The sequence below is a fragment of the Bos indicus genome, chromosome 14 (assembly GCF_029378745.1).
Source record: "Bos indicus isolate NIAB-ARS_2022 breed Sahiwal x Tharparkar chromosome 14, NIAB-ARS_B.indTharparkar_mat_pri_1.0, whole genome shotgun sequence".
NCBI lineage: Eukaryota > Metazoa > Chordata > Mammalia > Artiodactyla > Bovidae > Bos > Bos indicus.
This window is the reverse complement of record NC_091773.1, coordinates 74,799,805-74,815,638: the sequence shown is the minus strand read 5'-3', so window position 1 is coordinate 74,815,638 and position 15,834 is coordinate 74,799,805. Positions and strand designations below refer to the sequence as shown.

At 38.1% G+C, this 15,834-nt stretch overlaps 1 protein-coding gene and 1 pseudogene across 1 annotated transcript in view; one reads left to right on the top strand and one right to left on the bottom strand.

Moving 5' to 3' along the window:
- The window catches only part of MMP16 (matrix metallopeptidase 16), a 407,510-nt gene that overhangs the window by 268,199 nt on the left and 123,477 nt on the right, over positions 1-15,834 (bottom strand). The window lies entirely within an intron of this gene.
- The window catches only part of LOC109568163 (S-phase kinase-associated protein 2 pseudogene), a 29,874-nt pseudogene continuing 18,754 nt past the window's right edge, over positions 4,715-15,834 (top strand).

Sequence of the window (15,834 nt, the reverse complement as noted above, 5' to 3'; positions counted from 1 at the left end):
CTTTACAAATAAGACATACAGATGGCCCAGAAGCACATGGAAAGATGTTTAACATCACTAATTATTAGAGAAATGCAAATCATAACTACAATGAAGTATCGCCACACACCAATCAGAATGGTCATCATCAAAAAAACCTACAAAAAATAAATTCTAGAGAGGGTATAGAGAGAAGGGAGGCCTCTTGTACTGTGGGTAGGACTGGAAATAGATACAGCAACTGTGGAAAACTGTATAGAGGTTCCTTTAAAAACTAAGCATAAAACTACCACAGGACTGAGCAATCCCATTACTGGGCATAAACCATGAGAAAACCATAACTCTAAAAAGACACACGTACCCCAGTGTTCACTGCAACACTATTCACAATGGCCAGGACATGGAGGCACCCCACATGTCCACCGACGGATGAATGGGTAAAGAAGATATGTGCATACCTAAAATGGAATATTGCTCAGCCATAAAAAATTAAAGAGAGTCATTTGTAATGATATGGATGAACCTAGATTCTGTCATAGAGAATGAAGTACGACACAAAGAGTAAAACACATATCATACATTAGTGTATACAAGGAATCTAGACAAATGGCACTGATGAACTTATTCTCAGAACAGGAATAGAGATGCAGAGAACAGCCTTGTGGGTGCAGTGGGGGAAGGGGGGGTGGCACGACCTGCTAGAACAGCACCAACATGTATACATTACCATATGTACAACAGATAGCTCACAGGACGTGTCTGTGAATCACAAGGAGCTCAGTTCGGTGCTCCGTAACGACCTAAGGGTGCAGGATGTGGGGGTGGGAGGGGGGCTCAAGGAGTAGATATAGGTACGCATATGGCTGATTCACTTGTTTACAGCAGAAACTTACACAACATTGTAAAGCAATTATACTCCAATTTAAGAAAAAGAAGCAACAAGGGAAAAGTGACTAGCTATGTACAAATGAATTTCCATGAAGCTATAAACAGAATTTTCAGCAGAAAATCTGCAGAACAGAAGGGAGTAGCATGATATATTTAAAGAGATGAATGGGAAAACCTACAACCAAGAATATTACCAGCAAGCCTTTCTTAATAGAAAGAGAAATCAAAATGTGTTTACATACAAGCAAAAGCTTAGAGTTCAACACCTAGCTTTACAAAAAATGTTAAAGGGATTTCTCCAAGCAGAAAATAAAAGTTACAAGTAATAATGCAAAAGTTATAATAGAAAAAATGTGACTGCTAAAGGCAAATATACACTAAAGTAGCAGAACAATCATTTACAAATCTAGAAAGAATGTTAAAAGATAAAAATAATACAATCATCGGTATCCACAATAAGTAGTTCAGACATGCAAAAATCAAAAGGATTCAATGTCAAAACCACTTAATATAGGTGGGAGAGTAAAAATGCAGGGTAGTTCAACATTAAGAGTTCATCAACTAATACACACACACACACACACACACACACACACACACACCTTTTGGTAACCAGAAGTCAAAAATCAATAATAATTATAGTAGATAAACACCTCAAAAAAGAAATCCAAACATAATTTAAAGTCATAAAATCATGACAAAAGAGCAAAAGAATGAAGAAACAAAACAAAGACTACAAAAAAAAGGAAAAAAAAAGTAACAAAATGGCAAGCAGTCCATACCTCATAGTTTACTCTCCGCCAAGTTACTGACAGAGGCCAGTCGGAAGGCAGTGGCTTCCTGCCACCGTCTTTTAAAAAAAATAAAAAATAAAAAATAAAAATAAATGTATGTGGAACAGTGCTCTAATGAAAAGACATAGAGTGGTTGAGGGTCACACAAACACAAACAGTATGTATGTTTCCTACAAGAGACTCACTTCAGATGTAAAGACACACAGGCTGAAAACGAGGAGACAAAAAACGGTATTTCACACAAATGGGAACCAAAAGAAGAGTAACAACACTTAGGTCAGACAGAATGAAATGTAAAACTAACACTGAAAGAAGAGACAATGAGGAGCATTACACAATGACAGGGACATCAAACCAGTCAGTCCTAAAGGAAATCAAGTCTGAATATTCACGGGAAGGGCTGGATGAAGCTGAAGCTTTGGCCAAATGATGTGAGGGGACAATTCACTGGAAAAGACCCCGATGCTGGTAAAGAACGAAGGCAAAAGGAGAAAGGGATGGCAGAGGATGAGATAGTTGGGTACCTTTACAGACTCAATGGATCTGAGCAAACTCCAGGACGTAGTGAAGGACATAATGAAGGAGACAGTGAAGGGCAGAGAAGCCTAGCGTGCTGCAGTCCATGGGGTCGCAGAGTCAGACGTGACTTGTTACAATTGTTATATCTTCAGTTTAGTGACTGAACAACATAAAGCATCAGTCAAAGAAGAAGACAGAACAATTCTAATTATATATGTGAATCCAACATAGAAGAATCTATATACCCAAAGCATATATTAACAAATACTCAGGGCAAAATTGACAGCAACACAATTATCATATGGGACTTTAACTCACTTACATCAATGGCTTTAAATTGGCCTTACAAAAATTGATTTTAAATGACACATTAAATCAAATGGACTTCAGGCCTACACAGTGTTTCCACCAAAAGCAGCAGAATACACATTCTTTTCAAGTATATATGGGACACCCCACAGGACAGATTACATTCTAGGCCAAAAAACAAGTCTCAATAAATTTAAAAAGAGTGAAATTATATCAAGCATCTATTCTCACCACAATGCTCTGAAACTAGGAATTAATCATAATTAAAAAACCCACAACACATGGAGGGTAAACAAAATGCTACTAAACAACCTGAAGAAATCAAACAGGAAATTTAAAAATACCTAGAGACAAATAGAAACAAAAACCTTACAATCCAAAATCTATTATCATTGTTAGTCGCTCAGTTGTATCCAATTCTTTGGGACCCCACAGATCGTAGCCAGCCAGGCTCCTCTGCCCACAGGATTCTCTAGGCATGAATACTGGAATGGGTTGATATTCCCTTCTCCAGAGGATCTTCCTGACCCAGGGATCTAACCTGAGCCTCCTCTATAGCAGGCAGATTCTTTACTCTCTGAGCTACAAGTTGGTGGGAAACAGCAAAAACAGTTCTATGAGAGCAATTTGTACCAGTAAAAGCTTATATCTCAGGATACAAGAAAAGTCTCAAATAAACAAACCACTCTTACACTTCATGGAACTAGAAAAGAAGAATAAATAATACCCAAACTTATTAGAAGAAAAAATAATAAATATTAGAACAGAAATAAGTAAAATAGAGGATTAAAGATCACTCAATGAATCTAAGAGCTGGTCCTTTGGAAAAATAAACAAAATTGATAAAACTGTGATCATGCTCATCGAGTATGAAAGAGAGAGAACACTAACAAATAAAATCAGAAGTGAAAAAGTAGAAGTTAAAACTGACAGCACAGAAATACAAAGGACCACAAGAGATTAATATGAGCAATTATACACTAATAAAGTGGACATCCTAGAAGGAAGGGGAAAATTCTTATAAATGTACAATATCTTAAGACTGAATCGAGAATAAATAGACTTAAACAGGCAAATTACCAGGAATGAAATCAGTAAGTTAGAAAATACCAACAAACAGAAGTTTAGAACCAGATAGCTTCATGGATAAACTTTACCATACATTTAGAGAAGAGTTAACACCTATCCTCAGCAAACGCCTGCAAAAATATGAAGAGGAAGGAACACTACTGAACTCATTCTATGAGGCCAGCATTAACCTGCTGCCAAAACCATGCAAAGATATTACAGAATAAACAACTTTCAGAGTAACATCACTGATGAATATAGGTGCAAAAATCCTCAACAAAATACTAGCAAGTTGAATTTAACAAAAATTTAAAAGAATCACACACCATGATCAAGTGGGATTTAGCTCAAGGATGCAATGATTGTTTAGTATTCACAAATTGAAGAAATAAATACAGGAAAAGCTTTTGAAAAATTCTATACAAACTCATTATAAAAACTCTAAAAAGTGGGTACCGATGGAACTTACTTCAATATAATAAAGACCATGTACAACAAACCCACAGAAAACATCATTATCAATGGTAAAAAGTGAAAATATTTCCTCTAAGATCAGGAACAAGACAGGGACGTCCACTCTCACCACTATTATTAAAAACAGCTTTGGAAGTCATAGCCACAGCAGTCAGAGAAGCAAAAGAAAAAATTAAAAAAGAACTCAAATTGGAAAAGAAGGAAAACTGCCATTGTTTGCAGATGACATTCTCCTGTACATAGAAAATCATAAAGATGCCTCCAGTAAACTACCAGAGCTCATCAATATATATGGTAAAGCTGCAGGATAAAAAATTAATACACCAAAATCTCCTGCATTCCTACACTAACAACAAAAGATGAGAAAGAAAATAAGGAAACAATCCCATCTACCATTGCAGCAACAAAAAAAATACACAAAGATGCAAAAAAGCAAAATGGTTGTCTGTGGAGTCTTTACAAATAGCTGAGAAAAGAAGAGAAGTTAAAGGCAAAGGAGAAAAGAAAAGATATACCCATCTGAATGCAGAGTTCCAAAGAAAAGCAAGGAGAGGGGAAAAAAAAAAACTTTCTTAAGTGAACAGTGCAAAGATAGAGGAAAACAATAGAATGGGACAAACAAATGATCTCTTCAAGAAAATTAGAGATACCATAAGATACCAAAGAGAACATTTCATGCAAGGATGGGCACAAAAAAGGACAAAAATGGTATGGACCCAATACAAGCACAAGATATTAAAAAGAGGTAGCAAGAATACAGAGAACTGTAACAAAAAAAAATAAGGCCTTTACCACCCAGATACGCATGATGGTGTAATAACTCACCTAGAGCCAGACATCCTAGAATGTGAAGTCAAGTGTGCCTTAGGAAGCATTATTATGAACAAAGCTAGTGGAGGTAATGGAATTCCAGTAGAGGTACTGAAAATCCTAAAATATGATGCTGTTAAAGTGCTGCAGTCAATATGCAAGCAAATTGGGAAAATTTAGCAATGGCCACAGGACCAGAAAAGGTCAGTTTTAATTCCAATCTCAAAGAAGGGCAATGACAAAGAATGTTCACACTATTGCATAACTGCACTCATTTCACATGCTACCAAAGTAATGCTCAAAATCCTTCAAGCTAGGTTTCAACAGTAAGTGAACTGAGAACTACCAGATGTACAAGCTGGCTTTAGAAAAGGTGGAGGAATCAGCAATCAAATTGCCAACATCCATTGGATCATAGAGATCTCTTCAAGAAAATTAGAGATACTAAAGGAATATTTCAGGCAAAGATGGGCTCAATAAAGGACAGAAATGGTATGGACCTAACAGAAGCAGAAGATATTAAGAAGAGGTGGCAAGAATACACAGAAGAACAGTACAAAAAAGATCTTCACGACCCAGATAATCACGATGGTGTGATCACTCCCATTCACGTGGAGCTGGACATCCTGGAATGTGAAGTCAGGTGGGCCTTAGGAAGCATCACTATGAACAAAGCTAGTGGAGGTGATGGAATTCCAGTTGAGCTCTTCCAAATCCTGAAAGATGATGCTGTGAAAGTGCTGCACTCAATATGCCAGCAAATTTGGAAAACTCAGCAGTGGCCACAGGACTGGAAAAGGTCAGTTTTCATTCCAATCCCAAAGAAAGGCAATGCCAAAGAATGCTCAAACTACCGCACGTTTGCACTCATCTCACACGCTAGTAAAGTAATGCTCAAAATTCTCCAAGCCAGGCTTCAGCAATACGTGAACCGTGAACATCCTGATGTTCAAGCTGGTTTTAGAAAAGGCAGAGGAACCAGAGATCAAATTGCCATCATCTGCTGGATCATCAAAAAAGCAAGAGAGTTCCAGAAAGACGTCTATTTCTGCTTTATTGACTATGCCAAAGCCTTTGACTGTGTGGATCACAATAAACTGTGGAAAATCCTGAAAGAGATGGGAATACCAGACCACCTGACCTGCCTCTTGAGAAACCTTTATGCAGGTCAGGAAGCAACAGTTAGAATTGGACATGGAATGACAGACTGGTTTCAAATAGGAAAAGGAGTTCGTCAAGGCTATATATTATCACCCTGCTTTTTGAACTTCTATGCAGAGTACATCATGAGAAACGCTGGGCTGGAGGAAGCACAAGCTGGAATCAAGATTGCCGGGACAAATATCAATAACCTCAGATATGCAGATGACACCACCCTTATGGCAGAAAGTGAAGAAGAACTAAAGAGCCTCTTGATGAAAGTGAAAGTGGAGAGTGAAAAAGTTGGCTTAAAGCTCAACATTCAGAAAACTAAGATCATGGCATTCGGTCCCACCACTTCATGGGAAATAGATGGGCAAACAGTGGAAACAGTGTCAGACTTTATTTTTGGGGGCTCCAATATCACTGCAGATGGTGACTGCAGCCATGAAATTAAAAGACGCTTGCTCCTTGGAAGGAAAGTTATGACCAACCTGACAGCATATTGAAAAGCAGAGACGTTACGTTGCCAACAAAGGTCCATCTAGTCAAGGCTATGGTTTTTCCAGTGGTCATGTATGGATATGAGAGTTGGACTATAAAGAAAGCTGAGCACAGAAGAATTGATGCTTTTGAACTGCGGTGTTGGAGAAGACTCTTGAGAGTCCCTTGGACTTCAAGGAGATCGAACCAGTCCATCCTAGGGGAAATCAATCCTGGGTGTTCATTGGAAGGACTGACTGAAGATGAAACTTCAATATTTTGGCCACCTGATGCGAAGAGCTGACTCACTTGAAAAGACCCTGATGTTGGGAAAGACTGAGGGCAGGAGGAGAAGGGGACGACAGAGGATGAGATGGTTAGATGGCATCACCAACTCAATGGGCATGAGTCTGGTTAAACTCTGGGAGTTGGTGATGGACAGGGAGGCCTGGCGTGCTGCGGTTCATGGGTTCGCAAAGAGTCGGACACGACTGAGTGACTGAATTAAACGAACCAAGAGGAAATCATAATTCAAAAAGGTACATGTATGCCAATATTCACTGCAACACTATTTACAATAGCCCGGATACGGAAGCAAGCTATACACAACAGGATATTCCTCAGCCATAAAAGGGAATGAAATTCTGCCATTTGCAGAGATGTGGTTGGACCTAGAGACTCTCATACAGAGTGAAGTTAGTCAACAGTGAAAAACAAATATTGCATTATATCATTTACATGTGGAATCTAGAAAAATGGTACAGATAAACTTATTTGCAAAGTAGAAATAGAGGCACAGATGCAGAGAACAAATGTATGGATAGCAAGGGGGGATTGATGGTGGGATTAACTGGGAGACTGGGATTGACATATACAATACTATGCATAATATAGATAACTAATGAGAACCTACTGTAGAGAAATGGGTACTCTTACTCAACACTCTGTGGTGACCTACATGGGAAGAAAAGAAATTGAAAGAGACACAAAATGATGGAAAGATACACTGTGCTCCATGGATTGAAAGAATTAATATAGTACGAATGACCATATTATCTAAGGCAACCTACAGACTCAGTATAATCCCTATCAAAACACCAGTGATATGATATTTAGTTTCAGAGAACTAAAACAAATCATTTTAAATCTTATATGGAAACACAAAAGTTCCTGAATAGCCAAAACAATCTTAAGAAATAAAAGCAAAGAAGAAGTGGAATCAACAGACCAGAAAGAGTGAATAGATTCTATAATGATTCATTGAAATAACAAGGATTTATATATCCAGCTCAAAGCTGAGCCATTACTTAACCCAATATAGGTATAAAATTGTTAATTCTTTAGTCAATATGGGATTTCCAGTGCGTGCTACAGTTAAAGTAGAGCCTAAAATTATTGAACCTCTCTTTACCTAAAATCCTTAGAAACAGCACAGGAAAGTGCTTAAAGAGTACACATTCAATCAAGTCCAGAAAGGAATATCCAGTGGTAGCAGAAAATAAAACAATCACTACACATGTCACATTTAAACCAGGCACTTCTCCAACTAAAGCTTATGAGAGCCACAGAAGTTCACTGGAGGTCACCCAGGTAACAGCTTGTAAGTGTTAAATGTCTCCTAGCCTTATAGAGCTTCAATAATGCCTGCGAAAATACCTGGCTGGCTCCCTCTCTACTCCATCTAAAAATATCAGCTTCACCAAAATGATTCTAACTTCCTTATTTTCAAATATGTTAAAGATGAAACAAGTTCTGTATTAGAATATGGCCATTTAAAATTTTTTTTCTCCAAGATATTTTAGTGTGGTTAATGTATATGCTCAGTTTTAGATTATAACCTTAAAAATGTCATATTCTGATTCATTGTCTTATCTAGAGTATATTAAATCTTTCAAAATTCTAGCATGAAACACTGCTAAAGAGACGTCCTGAGTCAAGATATTTTAAAATTCTAGGTTATTTTGCTGCATAGATATCAAATCATATGAAGAATGATTGGGGGGAGGGAGGAAACCTGGAGGTTATCATTCATTTACTTCTCCAGACTTTGATCTATGAGGATCAAATTTCACTTATGGGCAAATAAAGAAGTGATCCCCATCATCAATTTAAACCTTGATGGATATTTAATGCCAATTTGAACTTCTGAAAGAGCTTTCATCTCAGATTTCAAAGTGCTTTTGTAAGAAACTATGCAATATTTCTTTAATTGCATTGATTTAATCATATACTAGAAAATCATTTTACAGATGAGAAAACTGAATCAACTTTCCAGTGAATCACAGACCCATCTCTAGTTGTGTCCGACACTTTGCAACTCCATGAACTGCAGCACGCCAGGCTTCCCTGACCTGCACTATTTCCCACAGTTTGCTCAAACTCATGTCCATTAAGTTGGTGATGTCATCCAACGTTCTCAACCTCTGTCACCCCCTTTTACTCCTGCCTTCAATCTTTCCCAGTATCAGGGTCTTTTCCAATGAGTTAGCTCTTCACATCAGATAGCCAAAGTATTGGAGTTTCAGCTTCAGCATCAGTCCTTTCAATGAATATTCAGGACTGATTTCCTTTAGGATTGACTACTTTGATTTCCTTGCAGTCCAAGGGACTCTCAAGTCTTCTCCAACACCACAGTTCAAAAGCACCAATTCCTCGGTGCTCAGCCTTCTCTATGGTCCAACTCTCACATCCGTACATGAGTACTGCAAAGCCATAGCTTTCTCTATACAGACCTTTATCGGCAAAGTGATGTTTGTGCTTTTTAATATGCTACGTTTGTCATAGCTTTCATTCCAAGGAGCAAGCGTCTTTTAATGTAAAACTGCCCAAATACTTTCCGAGTTCCACAGAGTTACATTTACTACGTGTTGAAGACTATTACATATTTCTGAGTTCTCGCTAGCAAATATCAGACCATTTTTCATAATTTTCTCAACAGAAATGTCACGGGTCCAGTTAAAAGCCAGGATTATAGACCAAGTGATCCTCACATAGGTCTGTGATTTGAAACTCTTCACAGATACACACAATCACAGCATATTCTGAATTTTTAAAAATATTTTCAGTCTTAAGAGGAAGCACTCCAGTCCCCTTCACATCTAATGTTAATATTGGGGGAGTTCATCAAGAGATCACCAGTTGAACTAAGAGCTGCCTCTGGGCTACTGGGGGCTCCCCACGTCCTCCTCTGTCTTTGGAATATGCCTTCCATATTCCCAGAAGCTGCCCCAAGACAGCCCTGAGACAGGCATGTAGCACTGAGACTATTCAGACTACACACATGACTGACTCCAGTCAAGTCCCTTATATAAGCTCAAAGGTTCTGATGAAGATCTGCTCTCTGGAGGCCACCGATGGCAAGGGCTCACAAGTAATTTCCCTTACTTAATAAACTTGCTACCTACCAATCTGGAGTGGTCTGCCTCTCTCCTTTGTCTCTTCCTGTCCTCTGGATACGGGGCCACATTTATAAACTAACTAAATATGACTATGATGCAAGCACACTTTTCCTGGCAATAGAGCCAACATCAAGTCCAATACCTATCTCACACAAAGAAATGAATCAAACGCTGTCAATATAAACAGCAAACAGACTTTCAATATAAATGGACAATTTCTTTTCGAGCATCAACTCTATATAGTATCCAGTTAAGGCTGTGTGGAACAGGATTAACAGTAAGAGAGGCAATTCTTGCTCTCAGTGAATTTAGAATCTACTTAAGAAAAGACGCATTCACATACACAAAACAACTTGAGAAAAAGCAGTGGTTAATATAAGCTAATAATGCATAATATGTAAATTTTGTATATCATATGGATTAAAGGTATCCTCTAAGTGTACGCTAGTTAAAAAGGAAGGTCTTTCTTCTGGAAATAGTAACATCTGGGCCAAGTCCCCTGTTTTGATCTTTGCACTGATCCTAAGACCCATTCCACGTGTTCCCAGTCATAGTATTTCTTTAAAAAGAAATGTGCATTTATTTATTCGGCTGTGTCTGCTCTTAGCCGCGGCACACAGGGTCTTTGTGGTGGTGTGTGGGCTCAGTAGTTGTGGGCCCTGAGGCGTGGCATGGGGGGTCTTAGCTCCCAGACCAGGGACTGAATATGCGCCCCCTGCACTGGAGACTCCTAACCACTGGACCACCGGATAAGCTCTAAGTAGTACTTTGATTTCATTTCTCATTACATTTCTCACAGCCTGGTTTCTTTTATTGATGACCCACTGTTTCTAGAATCAGCTTCCTAAGGTTAAAGGTCAGATCATGGTATAATAAATAAGGAAGATTCTGGAGTCAAGGGCATCCAGGTTTGAACCCTGGCTCTGCCGCTTACCTTAAGTGACTTGGGCAAATTACTTAAGGTCTCTAAGGCACAGATTATTCCTCTGTTAAATAGGGGGAAATAATACACATACTTTGAAATTTTCCATTGGGGATTAAAGAAAATATGAATATTCCTAGCAGAATACTCAGTACCTAGAAATATTCAGTAGATGTGAGACACCAAGTTGCCTATCAAGATAAATTTGAAGCTTCTGAAGGAAATGGCAACCCACTCCAGCATTCTTGCCTGGAAAATCCTATGGATAGAGGAGCCTGGCAGGCTATAGTCCAGTGGGTTGCAAGAGCTGGACATGACTTAGAGACTAAACCACCAACACAAGCTGGGCTCTTCAGTGTCAGAGACAGGGCCCCTCTGCACAAAGCAATATTGAAATAAACGCTGAATAATGATGAATAAGTAGACTTAACAAAAGAAATGTGGGAAACAGCTTTCCCTTAGCAGGGAAACTTCTCATACAGAAGTTTATTCACATGAACCAATATTTAATATACAGGATACAAAAGCACTGGTCTTTCTAGTATCACTCAGTTGCTTTACATAAAAGGTCCCCAAGGTTAGTGTCAAGTCATTTCACAGTAATGATTCTATTTTATGGCCAAACATACAAACTGACATATATTAGGTACAAGTTCAAGCAGGTAAGTCTAGTCTGTTACAAACAGCACTATTCAATTACAGATTTTTTTTTAACCTAGCAATGAATGATTAAATCAGAGTTTCACTGACTGTATGCTTTAATAAATAAAATCTATTTATGCTCATTTTTTAGAGATGGAAAAAAACCTCAAATCACTTATCCTTAATAAAGCAACATAAAGTGGAGTTGTGCTCATATTACCAAATAGCAGATGGATTACTTAGAAACTCATTTAATTAACCAAATATGTTTATTCATGGGAGTCTGTCATCTTGAAGCACTAACTTCATCTGAAATATAAACTAGAATTTTAAATATGCCACAGATCTAAAATGCGGTATTCATGTTTTCCTGAGAGTTTAATGAAAGTTAAAGTATTTTGGCAAGAGTATGATATATTCCAAACGAAGTGTACACAACTACTTTTCTTAGGCACCCATTTCAGGAATAGCATTGGCCTTGTGACTTACGTATCCAAGCTCTTTCAGATTGAATGGCTCAGGGTTCTATGGGTCTCCCCAGCAATGGTTTTTAACTTACTAACTGCTTTCTGATTTAATCACTTAACTACCTGTTCTTTCCTTGGCCGTTCTTTAACTGCAGTGGGTCTTTTGTTTCTTTCAAAAGTCTTTAGGCCAAATATAGACAATTCAGGGTTAGACTCTGACCTTTACTTCCAGACGTAATTAGCACTGGGCCCTTTCAGCCCCTGTGACTCAGTCATGCAGACCTGCTATAAAGAAGGACAGTAAGGAAGGTCAGAGACGAACGGAGGAAAGGCGCTAGATGTCCTTTAAAATCCCAGAGTGTACACTGCCTTTTATTCCATTTACTCATTCTCTTTTTAAATGTCTCAGAAGGGAATATAAAAAGCTTACCGCATTACTCAAGTTACCATGTGTGAATAAATAAAGCTTCAACCCTGGATCAGGTGTTCTTAACCCATGGCCCTAGGGAAGGCTTCAGACTTCCCTGAAGTATGTGAAAACATTGTGTCAATATACATTTCTTTCTTTCTTTTGGCATAGAGATTTCACAGGCTCAACTTTCTGAAGGATTCTGTATCACCCCCAAATTTAAGAATCACTGATTAAAAAAAAAATACTGTGTTAAAAATCTATGTTAAAATATAGATTGTTATACCCAATGACTTTAACTAAGTTTTACATGTTTTATTTTCAAAACCCATAACATCCAAGTGAAGCAACTTCCACATGGGCTTAAGTGTCTTCAGTCAAACTGGACTTAGTCAAATTGGATTTCTTAGAAGAAATGCACAAGCAATAAACTAAACCAACTTTTTAACCTTCAAACTGATGATTTTTTTAAAAATAGGAATTTCATAAAGTGAAAAATCTGTGCGTGGAGATGGAAATTGGAGGTGGAAAGCATACGAAGAGCATGTAAAACAGAGGAGGCAAAGCAGGGCAATCAGGAGGTAGTGTAGGAGAATGGTTGGGAGTCTAGTCTCTGGACTCAAACAACCTGAAATGGAATCCGAACGGACCACTTTACAGTTAGTGCTGTGACCTAAAGTATGTCTCCCAATCAGTTTCCATGAGGATTAAATGTAATGTGCTTAGAACGGTGCCTGGCGTATAATAAGCACTCTGCAACTGTTAATTGCTGGTGACATTAGCTGCTGGTTGCAATACTCACGACGGAAGAAGGTCCTGCCTAAAATGAGAATATGTGATTAAAACTGACCCCGGACTGAATCTGTTTTCTCTCTCTCTCCTTGCTGACTTACTGGGCCAGCACTCCTCTCACCTGCTCTAAAACGTATTCCCAGAAGAATTAGTAGTAGCAAAAAAACCTATGCATTCATATAATACTTTACAGTTTCTGTCATATAAGAAGGTCAGTCCAGGTTATAAATATCTCTCTTTTCAGAGATAAAAAATGTATTTCAAAGATTGCTCAGAGTCTTATATAAATTAATTATAAATGAACATATCAGCATCAGATTGATTGGTAACTAATAACCTCCCTAAATTTTGGCATTTCCATTTTACGGACAAGACCATTTTCCATATGATTTTCCATAAAACTTCTGACAAGAGTTTTGGAGGTGGCCAGATCTTAAACTCTTTTAGTCTGACAGTCTTATTTTATAGATGAAGAAACAAAAGCATGAACATAATGAATTTTAGCTCAAAGACATACATCTAGCTAGTAACTGGGCTGAGTCAAATTCACATTACTGAATTCAGCTTTTCTTAATTGTATCTTGTCTCCTATATGTGCATGATGCAACAAAGTGTTTGCTAAAGAGGATGAAACTGTGATCTCTGCGTGTGCATTTGCCTGCTCTCAGAGACTGAACATGAATGCCTTGACAGGCAAATTATTCTATCAGTATGAGTAATCTTATGTCTTAGAGAAGATATCGGCCAGTTAGTATCCCTGCTGCTGCTGCTGCTGCTGCTGCTGCTGCTAAGTCACTTCAGTCGTGTCCGACTCTGTGCGACCCCATAGACGGCAGCCCACCAGGCTCCCCTGTCCCTGGGATTCTCCAGGCAAGAACACTGGAGCGGGTTGCCATTTCCTTCTCCAGTTAGTATTCCTACTAGTTACTATAAGTAACATAACACAGAAAACAGTACGCCATTCCCTCTCTCAAAGAAAACTGAGGCATAAGTTAACCTAAAGTTCACGGGAAGAACTTCAAAGTCAATGCATTCCCTCCAGCCTTATAGGGGTTCCCTGGTGGCTCAGCTGGTAAAGAATCCGCCTAAAGTGTGGGAGACCTGGGTTCGATCCCTGGATTGGGAAGATCCCCTGGAGAAGGGAAAGGCTGTCCATCTAGTATTTTGGCCTGGAGAGTTCCATGGACTGTAGAGTTCAATTCATGAAGTAGCAAAGAGTTGGACACAACTGAGTGACTTTCACTCCACTCACTCAGTCTAAATTGGTCCAAACAAGAAATGGTGAAAGTGAAGCCAGAAATCTTATAACTCTCTTAGGAAAGATAGTATTTTTCATACCTTTAGGTTCTTTGGGCTTCCCTGGTGGCTCAGACGGTAAAGAATCTGCCTGCAATGTGGGAGACCTGGGTTCGATCCCTAGGTTGGGAAGATCCCCTGGAGAAGGGAAAGGTTCCCACTCCATTAATTCTGGTCTGGAGAATTCCACGGACTGTATAGTCCATGGGGTTGCAAAGAGTCAGATACAACGAGCAACTTTCACTTTGTTCACTAGCCTTGTAAAAAGATATTAATTATAGGGAGATGAATTGTTTCCACTGGAATGCGGGGAGCCCACCATAGGACAGGTATAGGACAGGCCATCCTGCCTGTCTCCTCACCATACTCTGGATTAGCCAAGCAATGATCTAAATCATCAGCACCACTTATAAAGGGAAAACCCATATATCAATGGAGATCACATATAAGGTTTTTACATTTTGTCTTCTAGTCATCAGTATTTTTCATCCCACATGTATGTGCAACTTTGGCAATACTTTGAAATATGTTTAAGAGTTTATGATATTTCTTTAGCCAGCGAGAAAATACTGTGATAGAAGAAATGAAATGCCCAAAAATCAATTTAAAATCTTTTTCTTTTTAATTGGTTTACCTACTTTTTACAAAGAGTCAGCTTCAAGTTTTAATTTTTATCATTGAAATATTCTACTAAAATAAATATTATGTTTACCTCACTTCATTGTAGAAAAATTTTTGAGGTGCAGAGATAAAAATACAAACCATTATCTCATTATCTAGTATATGTTCTCCGAAAACAGTACAGTATTAAAAAAAGAAAGGAAGAAAGAGAGAGAGGAAGGAAAGAAAAAAGGAAGAAAGTAAAGAAGGAAGAAAAAAGGACTAAAGCAAGAAAAGAAAAAGTAGACAGATTACTGAAGAGAAACAGGAAACATTGTTTCCACAGATGTAAACCACATACCTACATGATTATTAAAATGCTAAAAATTTCCTCTAAAGTGCCTATTATTGTTCAAATACAGTCCTTTTGATGAAGACAAACCAGATGATGATATACCATAAATCCTTGTTAAAACTATTTTAATTATCTGCATAATTTGCATAATTCTTTTTTGGTTTCTTTTTTTTTTTAATTCAGTTGGAAAAAAGTAAAAAATTAACACTAAGTAGAATAGATTATAATTTTTCATTCAAAAATCAAATATAGAAATTATATACTAATGTTAATAAAAATGACACTTTTCTACTCTTATGCATTTTTTTAAAGCATAGGTAAAAAAGGTCAGGGATTTATTAAGAAAGTCCCCATTTTGCAAAGCTAACTTGTGTGATCTACATACAAACTCTCCATCTTTCTGGATCACATGCCTGGAGGCTGCAATCACAGGGCTGCACAAGGCCTACACTGTGAGTGGGCACACGACCTCCTTAATCTGGTGACAGG